Source organism: Chenopodium album, chromosome 3 (assembly GCF_948465745.1).
Source record: "Chenopodium album chromosome 3, dcCheAlbu1.1, whole genome shotgun sequence".
Lineage (NCBI taxonomy): Eukaryota > Viridiplantae > Streptophyta > Magnoliopsida > Caryophyllales > Amaranthaceae > Chenopodium > Chenopodium album.
The window spans coordinates 40,867,304-40,889,274 of record NC_137836.1 but is presented as its reverse complement, the minus strand read 5'-3'; the positions used below and the strand labels follow the sequence as shown (position 1 = coordinate 40,889,274).

General features: G+C 37.7%; 1 pseudogene across 1 annotated transcript; it reads left to right on the top strand.

Annotated features, from left to right (window-relative positions):
• The first annotated feature begins 9,151 nt into the window (after positions 1 to 9,151).
• On the top strand, positions 9,152 to 14,356 carry LOC145625046 (cell number regulator 8 pseudogene; annotated as a pseudogene). The gene is made up of 3 exons (XR_014110485.1): positions 9,152 to 9,551; positions 11,816 to 12,009; positions 13,575 to 14,356. The product of XR_014110485.1 is annotated as a cell number regulator 8 pseudogene (transcript).
• Positions 14,357 to 21,971: the final 7,615 nt, after the last annotated feature.

Genomic DNA, 21,971 nt, shown 5'->3' with positions numbered 1-21,971 from the left:
ACTGAAACTCCATCTTTTGATACAACATAACCAAGAAAAGTAACACTAGGCACTAAGAAGTAGCATTTTTCAAGCTTAGCATAGAGTTTCTTCTCTCTTAACACTTCAAACACACTTGTTAGATGATTTAGATGATCATGCAAATTTTTAGAGTATATCAGAATATCATCTAAATAAACAACAACAAACTTGCCAAGGAAAGGTTTAAGTACCTCATGCATCAACCTCATGAAAGTGCTAGGTGCATTAGTGAGTCCAAACGGCATCACCAACCATTCATACAACCCTAACTTAGTCTTGAATGCTGTCTTCCACTCATCTCCTTCTCTCATTCGAATTTGATGATAACCACTCATAAGATCAATCTTAGAAAACAACTTTGAACCATGTAGTTCATCAAGTAGATCATCTAACCTCGGAATAGGAAATCGGTATTTGATAGTGATGTTATTCACACTCCTACTATCAATACACATGCGCCAACTCCCATCTTTCTTTGGGACAAGTAAAGTAGGCACGGCACAAGGGCTCATACTTTCCCTCACGTATCCTCTAGCCATAAGCTCTTCAATTTGCCTTTGCATCTCCTTTGTTTCTTCCGGATTACTTCTATAGGCCGCCTTATTAGGTAATGGTGCTCCGGGAATCAAGTCAATTTGATGCTCTATCCCACGAATAGGAGGTAGTCTCGGAGGTAATTCCTTAGGAAAGACATCCTTGAATTCTTCTAAAACAGATTCCAATTCATACGACCTCTTTGCTTGTTTATCTTGATCAATTCGAATCTCATTAGAAACAAGTATATATACCACATTGTTGCTGCAAATCTCTTTTTCTAATTCCCTCTCACTAATCAAATAAGAACTCTTCGAATTAGAGGTAACATTAGAAGACTTGTTGCTTATCAAAGGTTTTAAAGCAACCGGTCTCTCTTTTTCTCCTTTTCTCACAACATACACATTAGTCCTTCCATCAAACTTCACAAATCTATCATATTGCCAAGGACGGCCTAATAGTATATGACAAGCATCCATAGGACAAACATCACACAAAACTTTATCATGAAATTTACCAATTGAAAAGGAGATTAAGGCTTGTTTAGTTACCTTAACATCACTCGAATTATTAAGCCAATGAAGCTTATAAGGGCTTGGATGTTCAGTAGTTGGCCACTTCAATTTGTCTACCAAAGTAGTAGATACCACATTAGTGCAACTCCCCGTGTCTATGATCATGTCACACAACCTATCTTCTACCTTGCACCTTGTAAGAAATATTTTCTCCCTTTGATTGTTTTCCATAGGTACGGTTTTAGAGTGTAGCGCCCTTCTTAGAACCAAACTTTGACCATGAGTCTCGGGATCAATTTCGTCAATATGCCCCTCCTCTTCTTCAAAGTTTTCCTCTTCGTTCTTTTCTTCATAGTCACTACCTTGCTCACACTTAGCTTGGTCTTGTTCCCACTCTTGAGCAGTCATTACTCTTTTTGATGGACAATTAGTTGCAATGTGACCAACACTACCACACTTGAAGCACTTCCTATCTTCAACAAGCTTTTTAGGAGCTTCAAATTTTGATTTAGTCTCCTTGTAGTTCGAACTAGAACCACTTTTCTCCAAGCTGTTCTTCTCAAAAGGTTTAGTGAAACCCTTTACAAAGGACTTAGTGTACGTCCCTTTCTTCCCCTTTATCTGTTTTTAAACTTTCAAAGCTACCTTGCAAACATCCTCAAAGGACCAATATTGTTGCAATTCAACTTTTTCAGCAATATTATCATTCAACCCCGAAATAAATCTAGCAATCTTATGCTCAACAATCTCTTCTAAGCCACATAGCATGCATAACTTTTCAAATTCACCAATATAATTCTCAACAGTCATAGAATTTTGTTTAAAAAGTTGCATCTTAAGATAAACATCTTGAATATAATCACTAGGTACGAACCTTTTTTTCATGTGCTTCTTGAGTTGTTCCCAAGTTGAGATTCTTGCACGCCCCTCCTTATGCCTCTTCTTCTTTAGATTATCATACCAAAGACTAGCATAACCGGTCAGTTTCAATTCAGCCAATTTGCATCTTTTCCTTTCATCATACTCCTTGTAATCAAATAGTGTCTCGGCCCTTCTAATCCACTCAAGGTATTTTTCAGGTTCATTCATACTCCCATTGAATTCGGGAAGATCTAATCTAAGGTTCCTATCATCATCCTTTGGTCGATCTCTCCTCCTAGGCCTTGGTGATTCATCACTTGAGGAATAATTATTTCGTGGCCTCCTTGGGTTCCTCCTTAGTTGTTCTTCCTCACTTGAACCAGAATTAGGGTTAGAATTCCCTTTCCTTGAAGAATCTCCAGCAAGAGTATCAAGCCTTTTTAATATCTCATCCATCCTTGCTGCCAACTCGTCAATTCGCCTATCTCTTCTAAGATTTTGAGCTTGTTCTAAGGTTAATCCCCTTGGAACCTGTGGAAACTCCTCGTCACTCATGATTCCTACACAAACCAAGTCAGTTTATGCAAAAATCTTGATTAAAAGATCGAATCTTGAAGGAAAACTAGGCAACACAAAAACCGGACTCCCATCTGCAAATCAGTGCACAAACACCAAAAGTTTGAGGCTGTGTAGAACGAGTTACTCAACTAAAAATTATGAAATTTTATATGGTGATAGCTGGACGTTTTTAGAGTTCAATGCAAAAAGCATCACGCAAAAATTCCCAGCCAATTGTTCCCAGTTTAATTTTTTCTGAAGTTGCGCAAACCTGCTCTGATACCAAAGATGATGTGAATTATTGATCCGAAAATCAACAAAACACAAGGGATATGTTTAAGTCTAATTCTATACAGGAAATCCACCAAGAATTAAATAAAAACTAAGATTAATCAATTAAGAATCCACCTAATTAATCAATCCAAACGAATGTTTTAACTAAAACAAGCAAAACAACAATTGATCGCAATCAACCAAAACTCAAGTATGCAACTTAAGAAATAAATCTGAATATTAATCTATGTATTTATTCGTGTGTTTTACAGCCCTATTTATAAGACTTAGTTTACCTAGGAAGATTAGGACAAGTTCCTAATTCAATCCTAATTAAACTAGAATTCTAACTTGCTTGAAGAGCAAGCACCTTGGCGCACAAGCATACACCAAACTCCTTGGAGAACAAGCACACGCCTAAACTGATTTATTTTGCTAACTAACTGATTTTTAAAGCAACTAAATAAATAAATAAAAATTAAAGAACTAAATAAAGATTAAAGATCCTAATGCTTGAACCAAGAAAAACCCTTTCAAGTGAAAGGTAAAAACTTGTAAGCAAAATCTAAGTAAATAAAATTCAAGAAAGTGAACTAGACTCCAAGAAAAGCCACTAAGCAAACCGTGGCTTTGCTTTGATATCCAAGAAAGTGTCCATGCAATGCTTGGCTTGAATCAATGTTTAGGGACAAGCTATCTTGATGCATGATAAGCAAATCTTCGAAATTCTCCATGCTTAGACTTGCATCATCTGGTCCCAAATCTCTATTTCAATTATTTAATTTAATTGTTGTTTTGTTTATTATTTTCCTTGAAGTTACTAACGTGTGTATTTTGTTATTAGAAAGAGGTACGAGACATCAAAGTAAGTATTTTGATGGTTTTTATTGATATTATGTAGAAATCATGTTTAGATTATTATTATGATATTCCTAGTATCATGTCTAGGGTAATTTTAATATCAAGTATGATTGTTATGATGCTTCCTATGTTCTTCCTAATATTTATGATTGTTAGTATCATGTTAGGGTTAAAACTTTGATTTTTATTGTTTAGTGACATGCTAGGGTTTGTTATTAATCTTGTTAGTATCATGCCTAGGATCTTGCTATTATTATGCTTTAATATGAACATGTTTATTTTTATGATTATTGTTGTTATTATAATTATTATGATTATTATTATGTTGCTTGATATTTATTGTTATTGCTTGATCACACTTTTTATGCATGTTTAATGGGAATTTTGTACTTGTAATTACGCCTAATAAGATAATTAATAGTCTTGTTTAGGGTTAATATGATTATAATTCAAGTGATCGCCAATAATAGTTTATTTGCGCATTAATATTCAACCAACATAATTAAACAGGTTTAGGGTTAAATCTATTGATTGCATGTTAGTCAGAAAGCGCACATGAATACGATCAGAATAAAGTAGAGGCCTATTATTAGGGCAGGTTCAATCTCTTTTAGGTTGGATTTGTACCTTCATCCCCGAACCCTATTTGGTTCAAGACTTTATGGAGTTGACGATCTCTTGGATCGTTAAGGGGTGTAACCTTCACCCTGTGAACGGTTTACAAGTTCCTAAAACTTGTTGGCGACTCTTTTGCTCTATCTTCTTTCCCTTTGGACGCCACCGTACTTTAGTGTATGATCACAGTGGGGTTCAAGCTAGGGGATTAACGCTTGAAATATTCCCTACAACAATGCAAGTGCAAGTTGAAATAGCCGTCCAAAGTTAAAAGGGGCTAGGACAAAAAAATGAAAAACATAAAACAAAATTGAAAACGTGAAAAATGCAAAAATATTTTGATGAGAGTATTCTCCCTTTTTGAGCATTGAGGACAATACTCCATTTAAGCTTGGGGGGGATGCGTTCTCACGCTTTTTGTGTATATGTTTGTGATCTTAGCCTTGAATAAGCTTGGGGGTGTTGGCATTTTTGTTTGGTGATTGCTTAGTTATGGTGTAAAGAAATGCGCAATCTTTGCTTCACAATTTAGGTTAACCACCAAATTTTAAATTTAGCCTACCTTAACCCTCTTTGCCTTACGTTACAACCTTTGGGAAGACCTTTTGACCTAGGGGTTGAGTCATTCATCGGTGGAGGGAATCATGGGTTATAGCCTAAGGAAAGGGGATGCGAAGTCAAGATGTCGAGTAGCCAAAAATTTGATCTTTTTCCGGTTCCTTCGTGGAATCTATGAGACGCTCACTAAGGGGAGATATGAGATTAGTAGGGGGAACGCGGTAAGATCGTTTGGGATGAAAGTGGAGTGTGACAACTAGTTCCTATGCTTAGCATATTTATGTTTCAATCAACCTTAGGTATCTTATAACGTGCATACCATGATTTACTTTAGAAAGGTTGTTATTCATTTGAACTATAGTCACTTTGTAAAGTCCATTTCACAAAGATTTTTGAAATCATTGTTTTTCAAAATTTGCTCTTTATTCTTGTATTTTGCCTCATTTTTGCTTCTTTTGTTTTGTTTAATAAGAGTTATAGGTTATCTCTAGGAAACCTTTACAAGAGCATCACTCGTCCTCTAGAGCGATCTAGGGGTTTAAATGGCTTGTCTTTTGTTGCTAAAATTGACTGTGATTCCTACGAAAGTGAGTTAGTGTATATTCTCACCTCTTTCTTTTTCTTTTTATTTTGAATAAGCCCTTCTTTTTTCCTTTTTAGCCTTTATTTTGCTCGGGAAGAGCAAAATTCTAGCTTGGGGGAATTTGATGAGTGTCATTTATGGCACTCATAGGGTAGTCTTTTAAGATGGTTTCTTCTCCTTTTCATGCTTTCTTATCTTATTTTTGGTCCTTTTTCCTTTAGTTCCATTCTTTCTTTCTTTCCTTGTGTTTTTCGTTTTTCCTTTTATTTGGTACTTTTTGCCTTTTATTCCTTTTCTTTGTTTGTTCTTGTAGGTACCTAGGAGTTGTCTTTGCAAGGGGATCAAGATGAGCTATATTGGCTAAGCAATGAGGAAGCAATCTGCTTGGAGAGGGCTCAGAGAGGGCTTGGAGAGGTCTTGAAGAGGGCATCAAGCCCTGCCAGGTTGCCGCGGGCGCGGGCTCGTTTGCACCAAATTAGACAATTTCGACCAGGAAACTCTCCGCGGTCTGGCCGCGGGCTCCCCGCGAGCGCCGGTAAATTGGAGAGACCGCTCCAGACCAAAGAGACCGCGACCCTCTGATCACCCTTTGGGAGCAGGGGATTCGCCGTGCCCTTGCCGCGGGCGCGGAGGCTTTTGCCGCGAGCGCGGGTGTTGCCCAGATAGCCCGCGGAGTTTGTTATGGGTTCTATACCCATTTCCCCGAGGGCGCGGGGTTTACTAGAGAGGGCGCGGGGATTCCGTTTTCCTTCTTTGCCTATAAATACACTTGTAATTCCTTTTTGAAAAAAACTTTTAGATAATTTTCATTAGCTTAGTTTTAGAGAGAGAAGTTAGAGAGAAGTACTTGGTTTTGGATTTGTATTTCAACATTGGATCAATTGTGCTTGGATTTCTTTATCTTCAATCATTAATGTTAGTGAGAATCTCTTCTTTTAGTTCATCTCTTTACTTGTTTGTTTTAGTTTCATGTTTGATTGTTTGATTTGCTTGGATTTGAATTTGATATTGAAGTTGATATTGATTTCTCCTGATTTTGATTTAGAATGATGATCAATACTATTTCTAGTGATTTGTTCTTGAGCTACACCATGATTAGTGAGTAGATTAGTTGCTAGGGAGAAGGGGAAGCATGCTTGATTGATAATTTGTGCTAGTTGATGATCATTGATTGATTGAATTGTTGCAATTAAATTGGTTGACATAGTTTTTCATGTGATTAATTATATTAGGAGTGATCAACTTATAAGATTAATCTAGATTGCATTGCAATTCTTAATGACATGAACCATCAATTTGAGAATTGCTTTAATTGATTGAGTTTGATTGTGAATTTCCTTGATTAGCCATTCATAGTGACCCCTAGCTTGGACTCTAGGAGATAGCTCTTGAATTCTCTTGATTGCTATTATTGTTTGTCCTTTGCAATGCTTGAATCAAGCGAATGAACTATCAATTAGCATGTTTATTGAACTTGCATGTGGAACCTATATCCCTAGTGTTTAGTTTCTTGAATTACTTGATTAGTCTAGCTTTGTTACCATAGTACCAACCATTTTCTCACTACAATCTTCGAAATAGCTTGACTTAGGCTATAGTTAATACCGACTCACTCCTTTGGGTTCGACCCTATACTTGCCTTATACTTGTATTAGGTTTGTTTAGGATATTATAAATTGAATTTGATTTTGGGATAGACAATTAACGACTCGTTTATTCCTCTATCATCTATCTAAAAGTGAAGTATGAAGGAATGGTGATGATGGCTGAAGCGCTCGCAGCCAAGTGGGGAATTCTGACTGCGCAGAAGCTTGGGTATACTCATATTGAGCTCCAATGTGATGCATTAGCTTGAAGGTTGTCCGGAATTCTACACATGGGAAAGCTCTAATTAATTTGATCATCGAAGATGTGTGCTTAGTGGGGAATCACTTTATGTATTTTTCTTTCTCACATGTGAAATGAGGTGGCAATGTTGCTGCCCACCTTGCTGCTAGATTGTGTCCAGTAAATGGGGTGGAACAAGTACATGTACTTAGAATCTTTTTCACAATGTATTTTGGCCTTGGTGGTTATTTATGTAACTTGAATTATCTGTTTGATTAATAATATTCCACCTTGCTTCAAAAAAAAAAAAATTTGTTATAATAGTATATAATATAATTTGTAGATCAATTTGAAAAAATTTCAATTTTTTTTTAAAAAAGAAATGACTATTCGCAACTGGCGTATTACTAGGCCAGCTACTAATAAACACACAATTAGTAGCTGACATAATACTACGCCAGCTGCGAATAAACACTACTAGCAGCTGGCCTTGTATAACGCCAGTTGCAAATACACACTATTAGCACCTGGCATAGCATTATGTCAGTTGCGAATAATGATTATTAGCAACGAACAAGCGTCAGTTGCAAATACTATTCTCATTAGTAGCCCCCGCAATAGCAGCCTCACGCGCCAGTTGCTAAAAGCCACTTTTCGCCAGTTGCTAATAGCGTTTTTTCCATTAGTGGACCCATCTTACCGCAAAAGAAACAGGAAATGAGAGGTTTTTCATACCATACATCAAAGCTCTCCTTCTCTCCTCCTCGCAACTTTAGCTTCATCGACATCACAAGAGGTTTGCGAACATCCACTTGAACATGGACTCAAATAGACTTGTTAATTCCAACTCGCGCTGCGCTGTCCATCTTCACAAAGATGCCCAGTTTGTTACAAAAATGTTACCAAGGTTACGGTTCAACCTGCCCTTCAATGGAAAATTATAAACCCTTATTCACATTAGTAAAAGATGAAATTGAGTTTCCGAGGATTTTATCGAATCAGCGGTTTCTTCGAGAAGTAGAGCATGTCTATCAAAGTGCCAAGGTTGATCTTCTAAAACCCTATGTTTATCCCTCCAATGATGAAATTGGAACATGAACATATTTTTTCCAATGCTCCGAATTTCAACACCATGTTTCGACTGCCAAACTTCTTTCATTGTCACAATAAAAGCACTGACATTGATGTTACGGTTCGTCCAAATTTTTCCTACTAGAGCAAGTACAATTCGGGCATCCTCGTCATCTTTTCTATTGTCATCCCATTCAATTGCATCATCTATGGCTCCTTTCTTCACCGTTCTCACAATATCCTACCTAACCCGATCCAAAACCAACCAAAAAAAAAACTTATATATCAACTTATTTTATCACAAAAATTTATATGACTCAAATCTATACTTAGTATTTAAAAAAGCAAACCAAAAGAGACATATGTCATCATTCTATTACACTTCCCTAACTTCTTCTTCAACCCAACGTGCCACATGTCATTTTACCCTTTTTATTTTAATTATACAATTTTTCTAAACTCTTTCATCAAACACTTCATCTTCATCTCCCCTCTTTAATTCAACCTTTTTATTTTTTCTCTTTAATTTTAGTCCTTCCATCTTCTTTCAATTAAGTCTCATTTCAAATTAAAGTTCCAAATTTTTTATTTCTTTAATTATGTTTTCAGTTACATATTACACTCATAATTATTTATTGGTATTTTCTCACTCATCTCTCAATGTAATTTTCTATGAACAAGCCGTGCATTGCACGGGCCAGAAAGACTAGTTTAAAAATAAAAAAAAGACCGACTTTACTGAACTCGACTCAAATACTCAAAATTGAGACATCTGCCACAAATCCGCGCACCAAATCAAAATTGCAACTTCGTGACTTCCACCAAAATTTACGAGACACTTATAAATTTTGTTCATCGCTCTTTCCAGTTTTAACTCTTCACAATTTCTCGTCAAAAATTTAGTTTACAAATTTCTGTTGAAAACGGCAAGCAACCAGATGAAGAATCAACCCCTCCGATAGGAACCACCAACACTAACGAAAACCAATCAAACTCAGAATCAGAATCAAGCCCTTTGTTACAAACCACCGACACCAACAACAACCAATCAAACGCAATTGATGATTCAAAGCTTCCTTCATTTCCGCCGCCGAATCAACCACCTGTTCCCAAGGTATCTTACCCTCAGGTGGCGGAAACCTACGGTTGGTCTGCTGATGGTATTCCTATGGATGGGGTTGGTCAACCTATGATAAGCCGTACTCCTTGGAATTCTGAGCTTTGTTCTTGTCTTGGTTGCAATGATGAGTTTTTTAGCAGTGATCTTGAAGTTTGTGAGTATTTCTTTTTTTTATTTTTTTATTTTGGGAATTTAATTTTAATTTTGATGCTTATTTATTTGTTATTTGATCATGCGGCGAATTGGGGTTTTGTAGATAGAATGTTGATTATTTTGATAGATATATATTAAGCTTGTGATTGTTGGTTGAATTGGAATTTAATTTTAATTTTGATTTTGTTGCTTGTTTATGACTTATTTGATCATGCGTCGAGTTGGGGTTTTGTGGGTAGAATTTGTTGATAATTTTGATTATGATTTTTGGTGGAATTGGATTGATTCATAGGGAGAGATTTGATATTTCTTATTTCTTTTAATGGGGATTACGCAATCTGCGCTTAGGAAATTTTTCATAGAATTAATTACAATTTCTTGAATGTCAATGGGGATTGCGTAATCTGCGTTTAGAAAAAAATTTCGTAGCTTAAATAATTTCTTGAATGTCATATTAATGATATCAATTGTAGATGCACATGGGTTGACATTGTTTCTTGAATGTCATATAACCATTTGTAGATAACAGAAATTAGGTTCTGGTTTATGTTGAAACTATCAATTGCCATGTATAGATCTGTATAGAGGGTGTTTGGAGTTGCGTGCTATCTTAGCCTTTTCTGGAGCTATATGCAGTTTTCATGATATTTTTACACCTAAATTCCATTGGTAGGAAAATTAGTTGCTTTATTAGGTATGTTTTCGTATTAGAAGTTGAATGATGATGCTTTTAATGAAATGAGGTTGTGGTGGTTGTTAGTAATTTTGGTGGACGAGCGAATAAGAGGGAGGATAGGAAATAGATTCATGCTCGGAGGCCATTACCTTAATATCAAGGTGACGTTTACCCGTTCCTAGTGTAACTGATTATCCCCATATGATTGTAATAAGAACCCATGACTGCCTCTTCCAAGTACAATTGCCTCCACACAGGCCTCATTATGGAAGACTTAATTCCCCCTTTCCCTTATCCCAAGTGTGGCGTTTGGGATAGTTTCACCAGTAATATATACTTTCAATTAAAGTTCAAGCTCTTATGTGGAATTTAAATCTATGACGTTGGAAGAGAGATTGCTTTTATTTATTGAGTCAAAAGCATTATAGTCTGTAGTCTTAACTTTTGCTGTGCTTTTGTCTGATAACTAATTTTTGCTATTAAATATGCAATTGCTATTGGAGATTAAGAAGTTTGAAGACTAGATTTGAAAAGATCTTTAAAAGGAAATCCCGTAAAAAGTACAAAGTTACTTTTGCAAATTATAGTTCCAGAGCATGGGTTCAAAGTAACTTCCGTGATACACTTCCTGCCAACAGTTTTCTCTGAAATTTGACTAAATTGGCTATTACTGTCTTTTGTTTTGTTTTAGAAACATATTGGCATATCCTTTGGTCCCCTTGCCAAGAGCTCTCTAGTGATGTGCTTTGATTCAATGCATGTGATTACAATAATGTAATATCTTGAACTAGGAATAAATGTATATGCTTGCCAAGAATATTTTTATAAGGTTCATGCATGGTATTAAATTTTGACCGCATAACCGCATTATAAAGAATTTCATCCAGTTTCGCTAATACATTTCTTCTCCTTCATAGTTCATACTATAAATCTGCTTTTGCAAGAGAAGGTTTGGCGGTCTCCGATGATAGGAATCTTGTGACTATTTGATAATAAGGAAGTATTGTATTGTTTATCAACACAATCAAGCTTGTACATATATAGTTTCAGGTAGTAGTGAAGGGGAAGCTTGACTAGCAAATATCATGGTTTGTTTTTATCTAATTCACAAGTATTAAACCTATATAGAACTGGATCTGTAAATAATTCCTGGTTAATCAACATGATCAAGCTTGTAGATGATATAGTTTCAGGTTGTAGTTAAGGGGAAGCTTGACTGGAAAATATCATGGTTTGTTTTTATCTAATTAACAAGTATCAAACCTGGATAGAACTTGATCTATAACAATTCCTGTACAAGTTGACTGGCTGTTTGCCTGAATGAGTAATGGAGTATACATTGGCTGAGAGTCTGAGACTCTGTAAATCATTAACAATACAGATAATGAGTGCTAGTTCAAGTTTATATATATATATATATATATATATATATATATATATATATATATATATCTTTTTTCTCTGATTCGGGCTCTATTAAGGTCACTCATTATTATCAAGGTTTCGTATCATGCCTTAGTTAATTTGTGCAAAAGCATATATGTGTGAGTGATACTTTTCTTACCCTTGCCAAATATTTTGATTTTCAGGTCTTCTTGGAAGTATGGTACGCTATATGGAAGTAATGTCGAAAGGCTGACATCAACCACGGGGATTTTTTCTAATCATGTCTTGTCTTATGCTGCTCTGTACCTGATCGGAAATTCCTTATTTGGGTGGAACTTGGCTCTTTTTTTTTTCATATACAAGCCGTACTGCTGTTTGTCGTACTTTTAATCTCGAGGCAAGTTGTTTTAGTCAATGATGTTGTTATATCTTACTTTCTACTTTAATACCATTCTTTTGTGCATAATTACTAGTCCAACTTTGTCTGCACCTGGTTTGTTTGCCTTTAGCTTTTTCCAACAGTTAGAAAAACGAATTGGAGATTTAGTGTATTGGACGCAACCTTGTGCATTTTGAATATATGAATTGTATTCTTGATATTTTGTAGCTCAATTTACTACCAAGTTGTGACCTGATAGGAGACATCATTTATTGGTGATTGCTAAAAAGCAATGTTATATCTCATTAAAATCTATTTTAGTGAGATCAATATAGGTAGCTCATCTAGGAAAGTGATTCCATTGATGAATACTACCTCCGTTTTTTATTAGTTGACACGTTTTGACTTTAGCACTATTCACACACTTCCCTTTGACCATATTTTGTGACGTAATGAAAAATATAATCATGTGAGATCTTGTTAGATTCATCACGGTATTTATTTTCAAAATATTAACTTTTTAGAATTTTTGCTTATAAGTAATTAGAGATATTAACGGTTGAATTTGTGCATGGGCAAACGTGACTAAAGAAACGTGTCAACTAAAAAGAAATGGAGGAAGTATAAAAGGTTTACTGACAAGTCACTGTATGCGTCTTTATTTGGCACCTTTCTTTGAATCATTCTTTTTCCTTCTCTTTGGAAGGGAGATATGGGCATAAAGTGGGCAACAATTTTTTTAATGCTCCCTGATAAATTTTGTCAATGAAACCGTAGCCCTAAAATTTTTGAATATTGTGTTCTATTAAATTTATGTGTATGGATGTTCAACAGCAACAACAACACAAAGGCTTAGTTCCAAAATGATTTGGGGTCAGCTAACATGATTTATGCATGTTCATTAACTAAAATGGATGTTCAACAACATCGAAGCCTTAATTAATCTAAACAGACACTAGATTTATGGCTTTATGCATTCAAATATTTTGTCTTTTATGTCTCAAACTTCTTTGACAAAAAGTTAAACAGGAAATAGTCAACATCCTTTAACAAGCTGTTGGAAATGTGTTTGGTCCTCAATGTAATGGTGATTTTGATGCTGACATGCATATTTAGGTTGTTGCATTTGGTACTGCGTGTAATTAAGGATGTAATCATGTAGTGTAATTACATGGGCAAAGAACATGGACATGTGTTCCCAAACCCTTATTTAATGTGAGAGTATTGTGCTTTAGGTTTGGTTGGTGTTGATGAAATTATCCTCTTATATTTTGGTAGCCTTGTGTAGCAATTTCAATTCCACCAAGTACATTTTCAATCTTATTGTGTTTTTTTTTTTTTTTTTTTTTTTTTTCATAATTTAATTTTTGAAAGTATTGGTCAAAGTAGTATTTGCATTATATAGGAGTAGTGGTGTTAGGATCCACCACTCATTGTGACAATAGGTCAGCTGCTATTCTGCTTCTTATTCAATGTCTTTTGAATGATTTGAAGCCTCTACTTACCTATCTTGAGCTGAAGAGTCTAAGGCCCTTGATCTTCCACCCACATTTAGACTAATCAACTAGTTAATTTTTTAATAGGGAAAGTGCGAGGCTCTAGCGCAAAACTATGGATGTTTTGAAAGCAGTTTTGATGATGAGATGCAACGTGAACAGTTGGAAACCGCTTGTGACATTTTCACCCATGTCCTGTGTCATCCATCCGTGCTCACTCTGCCAGAAGGTTGGGAGATTCGTTTAAGGCTGCCACACCCTGCTTTGAATGCTCAGCCAGTGCTGGTTATGGCTTGTCCTGGGGGACAGTCTATGGGTCGTGATTAACCATCAAAGCACTCTCATAGTGTTCCCTGAACATCTTTAGTGATATGTCTATACATGATGTTTCTGTTTTGGCGGCTAATTGATATGTCAATACTTGATCTATTTTGTTTAATAGACCTACAGAAAGCAGTTGTGCAGTATTTTTTGTGTGATGTTAGAGACATGAAAATGGAAGTGGTTTGTGTATTATGTGAAGTTTAATTTCCGTCTTATTTTATTATCAATCTGCAATACACACATTCTTCCTTTGTTTTTAGGGAAATGATGTTTTTTCAGGACCTAAGATAAGGTTGCTTTTTTTTTTTTTTTTTTTTTTTTTTTTTTTTTTTTTTTTTTCTTCACTACCGCTCCTAGATTGCAAAAATATAATATATTTATTATTATTTTTTTTATATTCCCATTGCATTAACATCTTTAAACATTAGATAAAGTTTGATGTTAGGATTTTAACTATATTACACAGGAAATAAAAACATAAATATACGTATATAGTAATGATAAGACAGTAGAGAAGTTCATATTTGAACGCTGATCAAGCAGAAGTGTGCTTGTACCCATTTCTTAATAATACAGGCTTTTGATGTAGTTGGGAACAATGACATAGTCTCTTGTCCCACAGCCATATTAATACCTAGAGCAGCGAGTTAACGGGTCATGCTGTTATTCACCATTCTAATGTGTTTGATTTCCATAGCCTTAAAATCAATGAGCTCTGCAACTTCAGTATTCAAAGCAGCTAATTCATAGTGCAAGGCTCTACCAATGGTATCAAATATGTCATTGAGAGACTAAGCATCAGTTTCGACAGTTATTCCTTCTTTAACAGCAAATAGTTCAGCAGCAAGTGGAGTCAATGCATTGTATTTGCCAGAAAAAACAAGAGGCCATGAACATCTTCTCTTCTGACAAAACCTCCTTGAGCGGTGACCTTCCCAAACCCGGGTGGAGGAGCAACCCAGCTAGAAGAATTGCTAGTAGCAGCAATCTCCTTCCCTTTCTCTATGCCCTGCTAGTAGATTGCACAAAAGTTTAACCTTAAGAAAAGAGGATTATACTTGAGGGAAAAAAAAAAATTAATAAACTAATACAGAGTAAATAAATTAAAAATTTGCTAGTCTGGTTACATCTCCTCAACCGTTATACATACAATTAAGGATTAGACAAAGTTCTTGTTAAAAAAAAAAAAGGGGGGGGGGGGGGATTAGACAAAGTTGCAGATTGTATACATGTTAATTTTTATAGGCAAATTCTCTTTCATAGCACTATGATTTTTTTTTTTCCTTATTGGTTAATCATGAAAATTGTTATTATCCTTGGTAAACTTGTATTAGTTTTTTTTTTTTTTTAGGAAATGGTAAACTTGTATTATTGGTTACCAATCATAGTAATTAATTTAATTAAAATCCTTAACCATGATTATTTTTTAACACTTAAATAATTATTTTATTAAAAAAAAAAAAAAAAAAAAAACAAAGCCAACCAACCCCTCCTTATCAACAACCCTTTTACCCGGCCCTATCACACCGGAGCTCACTCCCCTCCCCTGTTGGTGACCCAGACCTCCTCCCTTTCCCCGTCGCGCACAACCCACACTTTTGTTCTCCTACCCGAATCCCACCCAAATCGACCCCCACCTCTGGGACCCGAAAGATTGCCTTCAAACCATAAAATCGAGCTCGAAACACTGCCTTCAAACCATAATCTTATGATTCAATTACATGGAAGAAATTCTCACAATTTAAAGAAAGAATTGCAGAAATTTAAGCGAAATCGTAAGGAAGAAATTAGGGTTTTGGAGGTTCAAATTGGGGAGATTTTGAGGGATTGTTTGGGAGGGGGATTTGGGGAAGGGGTGCTTGTTATGAGGGAACGTGAGGCGCAACAATGATTGGGAGGTGGTTGGCTGGTGGTTGCTGTTTTAGGTATTTTTGTCCCTTGGGAGAGTTACAGCTCGAGGACTGATCCGATTGCGCCTGTACCTGCAAAACAACGGAGACTCCGGGTGTTTGGAGCTCCGCCTCCGACGATCAAGTTAGTACTTGAATATGAGTGGGAGAAAGTACGATAAAATAAAGTGAGATCTTCTCGGATTCCGAGATCAGGTGTTTCTCTGATGTGAGAAAATGTAGGGTAGGTGTAATAAATGATTGAATGTAAAATTGTGTCCCCAAAAATGGGGAATATCTCCCTATTTATCGTGTCATTGGAGGACGTGCCCCTGTCTAGGTCATTTCACCTAGATTTGGTGGGTTGCGCCGTTTTACGGCATTCTTGGGAATTGGGCTTTGAAGGTCGCAATTCAGGAAGCATCTGAGGTTGACACGTGTCACTTGGTGATTGGCCCAAATAGACCTGCCTAGGCTTGACACGTGGCCCTCTCTGATTGGTCCACGTGGACAGGGTCATTTTACCCAAAACATTTTCCCTTCACAGGTGACACGTGGCTGGCCACGTGGCGCCTATGACATGCGGCAGTCAATAAACGGTGAATAGTAAAACTATTCACCTTCCAGGGTTTTACAGGGATGTCCCTACTTTTACCCTTCTATAAATAGCAGGTTTTACCTGCCCACCCTCTCTCCCCATTTCACACCTAAGATTTGAATTTTTAGAGAGAGAAAGAGAGAGCTTCTAGAGAGAGACAATCTGCATCCGTCTGCCTGTGATTTCGCGTTTTCCGGCTGCTTTTCAAAGAACACACCCGGTCTCCGCGTGTAGCAGTTTTCAGAGTTTCAGAGACAAGTTAAAGGTCGCCTGTACTCCTTTCAGGCTTTTTATAATTTTCCGCTTGTGTAGTTAGGCTTCAAAAATAAAATGGACTCTCCATCGACCCTCACGACACCGCCTAGGTCATTCAGCCGGTCTCTTGGTACGACTGAATCTATAATCGGGGGTGCCTTTTCTTGAAATTCGGACCTACTTTGCTCATCCCCGAACACCTCCGTCTCTGTATCTATACAGGACACCATGGCCAGATTCAAACAAACGACTATTAAGCCAAGCAAGCGGCGCGCTAGAATAGTGTCCGCTAATGAAGTTATTCCTGATGAGGTATACGAGGATTCGGAGGAAGAGCAAGAGCAGGCGGGCTCTTTTCCAGGTGGCACCCCTTCAACCCCCAGTGATACCATATTCGATGGGGGCAGACGGCGAGGACGATGCCTCAGACTTGGGGTCTGATGAAGGGGAGTCATGCGGCGAGGAAGCCGCCGAGAGATCCGGCTCAGAGGCGTCTGCCTCTGACCAAGAGGACATTGCGGCTGAGTATCAGCAGCCGGAAAAAAGGGTCGAAGAAGCCAAATCCTTTAAAAACCAAAATGCTTCTTAGGGATTTAGCTTTGATGCAAAGCAGCTTTAGAGCCTTTGCAAATGTGCACCCGGTAGGAGTGGGGTGGAGAATGGAGGTTCCCCCGCCTGAGGCAATGATTGCCTGGGAGGACGACATTGAAAATGCCGACAACTGTTTCGGCTGTGATTAAAGCCGACCTCCGCTTCCCCCTTCACAATGCAATTAAAAGAATTTTGAAGGGGGTATGACGTGGGAATCTGGCAGCTCACCCCAAACTCATGGCTCAATATACTAGGTTTCATTGCCGCCTGTGAGTTTCAAGACATTGAGCCCAGCTTTCCTGCATTTGCCCATAGGCACTATATGAGCCGGGCCCTAGGCGGACATGGTGCGTGGTACACTCTAACCACACACCTGGAATATTTGATGACTTTGGACAAGCCGTCCAAATGGTCCAGCTGGATGGAGAGATTCTACTTGATTTGCTCTCCAACTTTGGGGCATAACCGGTTCCTTCGCTAGTACAATAAGGACCCGGAGCTGCTCGGGAAGAAGTGTCCCCTACCCTAGATGTCTTCTAGGGCTTATGAGCAGATAATGGAGCCGACCTTCTTTAAGACTACCACCATGCCCTTAGAGGACGTGAGTCAAATAATCGTTCCTAAAAACTGGATACCCCATCCGAATTTCTTTAAAAACGAGGCCTTCCTCTCCGCCTGTGGGCTTAGCCCTATGTTCAAGCGGGGTAGACTTATAACACACCCGGCAATTTGCTGTCTGTATTGATATCATTGTTTTTTGTTCATCTTTTAACCAACTTTTTCCTTTGTTTTGCAGAAGAAGGAAAGAATATGGTGCCTCCAGAAATGACGCCAGCTAAGTCGGCTGCTCAATTGAGGAAGGAGCAGGTTTTAGAGAGAAATGCGTCCTTGGAGGCCAAGGAAGCCAAGAAGGGAGGGGTAAGCTGGCTGTACCCCTTTGTTCAACTTATGAATTACCCGGCTGTATCCCTTTTAATCAACCCATGAATTTCCGATTGTAATTATGTCTGTATTTTTATTTTGTTGTTTGCAGGGCGGATGCAAGTCTATTCCTCGCTTAATCACCAAGTTGTTTAAGCAGCCAGGTAATAATAAGTGCCCAGGGGACGAGCTGACCAAGACCCTATCTAAGACGGGAAGAAAAAAATACTCCTACCTCCTCTTCAGCCAACCCAGATCGTCCTACAACCGGGGGAAAACCTCGGCTGTGATGAAGGCTTTAAGCGAAAGCTCGGGGCGATATGCTAGGCAACAACCAGATGTCTCGACGGCATCGAAGGGTGGCGAGCCACTCACTGCTGTAGACGGCTATGTAATGGCTGAAGGGGAAACTCCTCAGCTCCGCGTCCAAGGTAAGACAAAAATCGAACTCCCCTGGCCGGTTGACTATATGCGAGTCAAGACTCGGGTCAATTCACCTGAAGGTTCGACGAGCAGCCGGCATGAGTCGGGTGCCGCCTATGCTACTTTCTCACCAAGTACTTCTTTTAGTGCAGATACTCCCTCAACTCCGCCTGACATGCAGGTGTTTGCTAAGAGGATGGTGAGGACTCTCACCCGGTCACAGAAACTTTATGTGTCAGATGTGTAGGTCTTGGATTTCGACAAGATCCAAGGCTTGCTGGCTGAGGTAATTTCTTAATTTTGACTTCACGTCTTTAAAACTTTTAGCTTACTCTGCTTATCGCCTGTACCCATCTTTTCAGACGATGCTGAGGATAGACGGGCTTAAGGTCCCCTTCTGGCGAAGGGAGAATAGGTAAATGACGCTAAACAGAGGGTCGTTCAAGCTCTCAACTCTGCTGAATACAGTAAAATACAATGTGATGTTGAAATTAAAACAGTAGAGTTGAAACAAGATGAGCTGATAAGGAATTTGACGGCTGCTAATGACGCCGCAAATGAACGGGTAGCTAAGCTCGAAGAGGAACTAAAGACTTCTCAGTCAAACCTCAAGGCCTTGGAGGGAGCTGATGCAGAGAACACCCAGCTGAGGGCAGGCGTCAACCTCCTGGGGGTCGACCTCGTCAACCTTAGGAACCAGCATAGGGACAAGATTTCCCAAGAGCAGAAACGACTGGTTGCTGAGAACGAGCGGGACACAGAGGCCAGGCTGCGTATTACATGGGGTCTGCTCCACCCCAAAGTTGAGTTTGATGTGATGAAGCTTCGATACGACTACCCCACTGAGGTGTACGATGCACAGCAGCTCAATGAGCAGGCCCCGTGTAGGCGTCGTTCAAAGTGCGCCTACGTTAAAGCATGTTGTGAATATGCTTGACACTCATAGGAAGTGGAAATTGACATAATACGATTAGGGACAAGGAAAGTAGGGAGCCGCCAACAAGTTTTTAAGGAACTTGTAAACCGTTCACGGATCATAAAAGGCAACCACGATAAAGGGACAACGATAGGCAACAACGATTGACCCGTGAAGGTTATACCCCATTCATAATCCATGATATTACTAACTTCATATGGTTCGGAACCACAAAAGGAGGATCGGGGATGATGGTACGAAGTGAGTCATGGAGTCACATTCGCCCGTATTAGCCTCTACTCAATTCTTATAGTGAAAAGCATTCCTGCGATCTCAAAGGCATACAAAATATTCAATTTGCTCCAAACTATTATTAGGCTAAATTGGATGAATATTAATGCAACATATAATTCTAAAATATTTGTGATCACTTGATTAAACAATAAGATTAAAAAGGAACCTAAAACGGTTGTCCGAATTATCCTATTAGGCGTGATTTTCAATTACGTATTCCCTTTAACATGCAATATGGTGATCAATAAATATAATAGAATAAACATTAATGTTGGAAGAAATTCAAAAATAATAATAACATTAGTCAAATCAAATATAAATTAACCTAATCATGATACTAGCAATATAAAATAATAAGAGTGTAATTAAGTGAATTAATTACTCACTTTCCGTGTTTCCTTGAATTGCTACATCATGAATAAATTGTTAGTAACTTCAATAAAAATATAAATCAAATTAAAACAATTAAATTAAATAAAATTAGAGATGATTTGGTCCAAACCCTCAGTCAATTATACCTTTCACGTCTTGGTTTAAGTATAGAACTTTGGGTATTGTATGGACTCTTTGTATTGCTTAGGGGAAGTATTTTAAGAGAATAGGAAGGCTAGTGTTTAGGCTAAAGAGGGAGAAGAGAATTATTTGATGATCAAGCTTTTCATCCTTGAAAAATGGGAGATATGACCTCTATTTATAGAGAAAAAAGAAGGGTCGAAAAAACAAGATAAGATCCGAATTAAATCGGAATAAAACTCGATAGACTGCAGTTTTTGCGGTTTTTGTTTTTATCATATCTTTTGATCCATAAATTGGATTAAGATGAATAAGATATCGTTGGAAAGATCTTGAAGTCTACTTTCTAACCCAATTAGAATCAGATTAAAATATTTTTAATAATAAAATATATGGCCGAAATAGTGAGACGGTGTCAGTTTTGGATAGAGTTTGATATTTTATTCATATCTTTTCCGTTATAGCTCGGAATTGATATTATAATATATCATTGGAAAGATAATTTCAAGTGCTATCCAACCATATAAAATTTGGATAAAAACTATTAGGCACGAAAATAATATCTGTCTATCTTTGAATGTCTTTCAATTCGAATAAAATTAGGACTTTAAAAAAAAGGAGTTTTATTCAATTTCAAACTCTTTAATCTTATCTTTTCAAAAAGGATAATTAGGATCTTTTAGAAAACTATAGAAGTTTCTATTTAATCCTAATTGGTTTAGGAATTGGATTAAATCATTTGGACCCTCCACATGATCATTGGGTCGTAGGTAAGGTAGCATTAAGTTCGGTTTGGGCTCAGTTTAATATTTTGGCCATAACTTATTCGTTATAACTCGGATTTGGGCTTATAATATATCGTTGGAAAGCTCTTTTAAAGCCCCATCCAACTATTTAATCATTTGACACATATTATGGACCAAAATAAACTGGATTAAACGTTTTTATTAAAAGGACACGAAATGAATTATTTTGAAGGACACAAAATGAATTATTTTGGGTTTAAAGACACGAAAAGAGGAAAATAAGTTATGTTTTGGGGAAATGGGCTAAGAATTGGGTTGGTTTATGAAATGTATTGGGATTGAACATGTATTTAAGCACATCAAGATTAAATACTCAACTCGACCAATAATGGCGGTGAAAGGTTGTTCATCATCGGGTTTGGTTTTGGGGAGACATTTTTAGGTGTCTACACCCCGCCTCTCTTCAAGGACTGGGCTCTTGAGCAAGGCTATGAGGTCTCTGATGACGAGGAGGAGGAGGAGGAGCTGGCTGTAGGCCAGGACGATCAGGATTAGACTGACGAAGTTAAAGATGATCAAGTCCAGGATGGCCAGGTTCCGGATGCTCAGACATCAGCAATCCTCCCAACCGGTCAGAACCAGCCGGAGCAGACCCATCAGTAGTGATTCAGCTTCCTCCCTTTTATTTCTGCAGCAGTATGCCAACCTTTGTCTCTTTCCGGCCTACGTGCCAAGTATTTCTTTAGTTTTACCGACTGAGGGGTCAGGTTACAATCATACTTTCTATTTTTCCGGATGTATATTCAGTTAACGATATGTTCCGGTTTTAACCGGTTTTACATGAAATTTTCCGACTGAGTCGGCTTAATGAATGTGTGATTTTATTTCATTTTTGCATTTGAGTTTTGCAATTTCTATTTTTGAATTCTTGCCTAACTTTTTAAAGCATGCAGCAGTTTAGATTGTATACCGGCTACTCTTGCCCCTGGTGGCAGTGTGATTGGTTTCAGTACT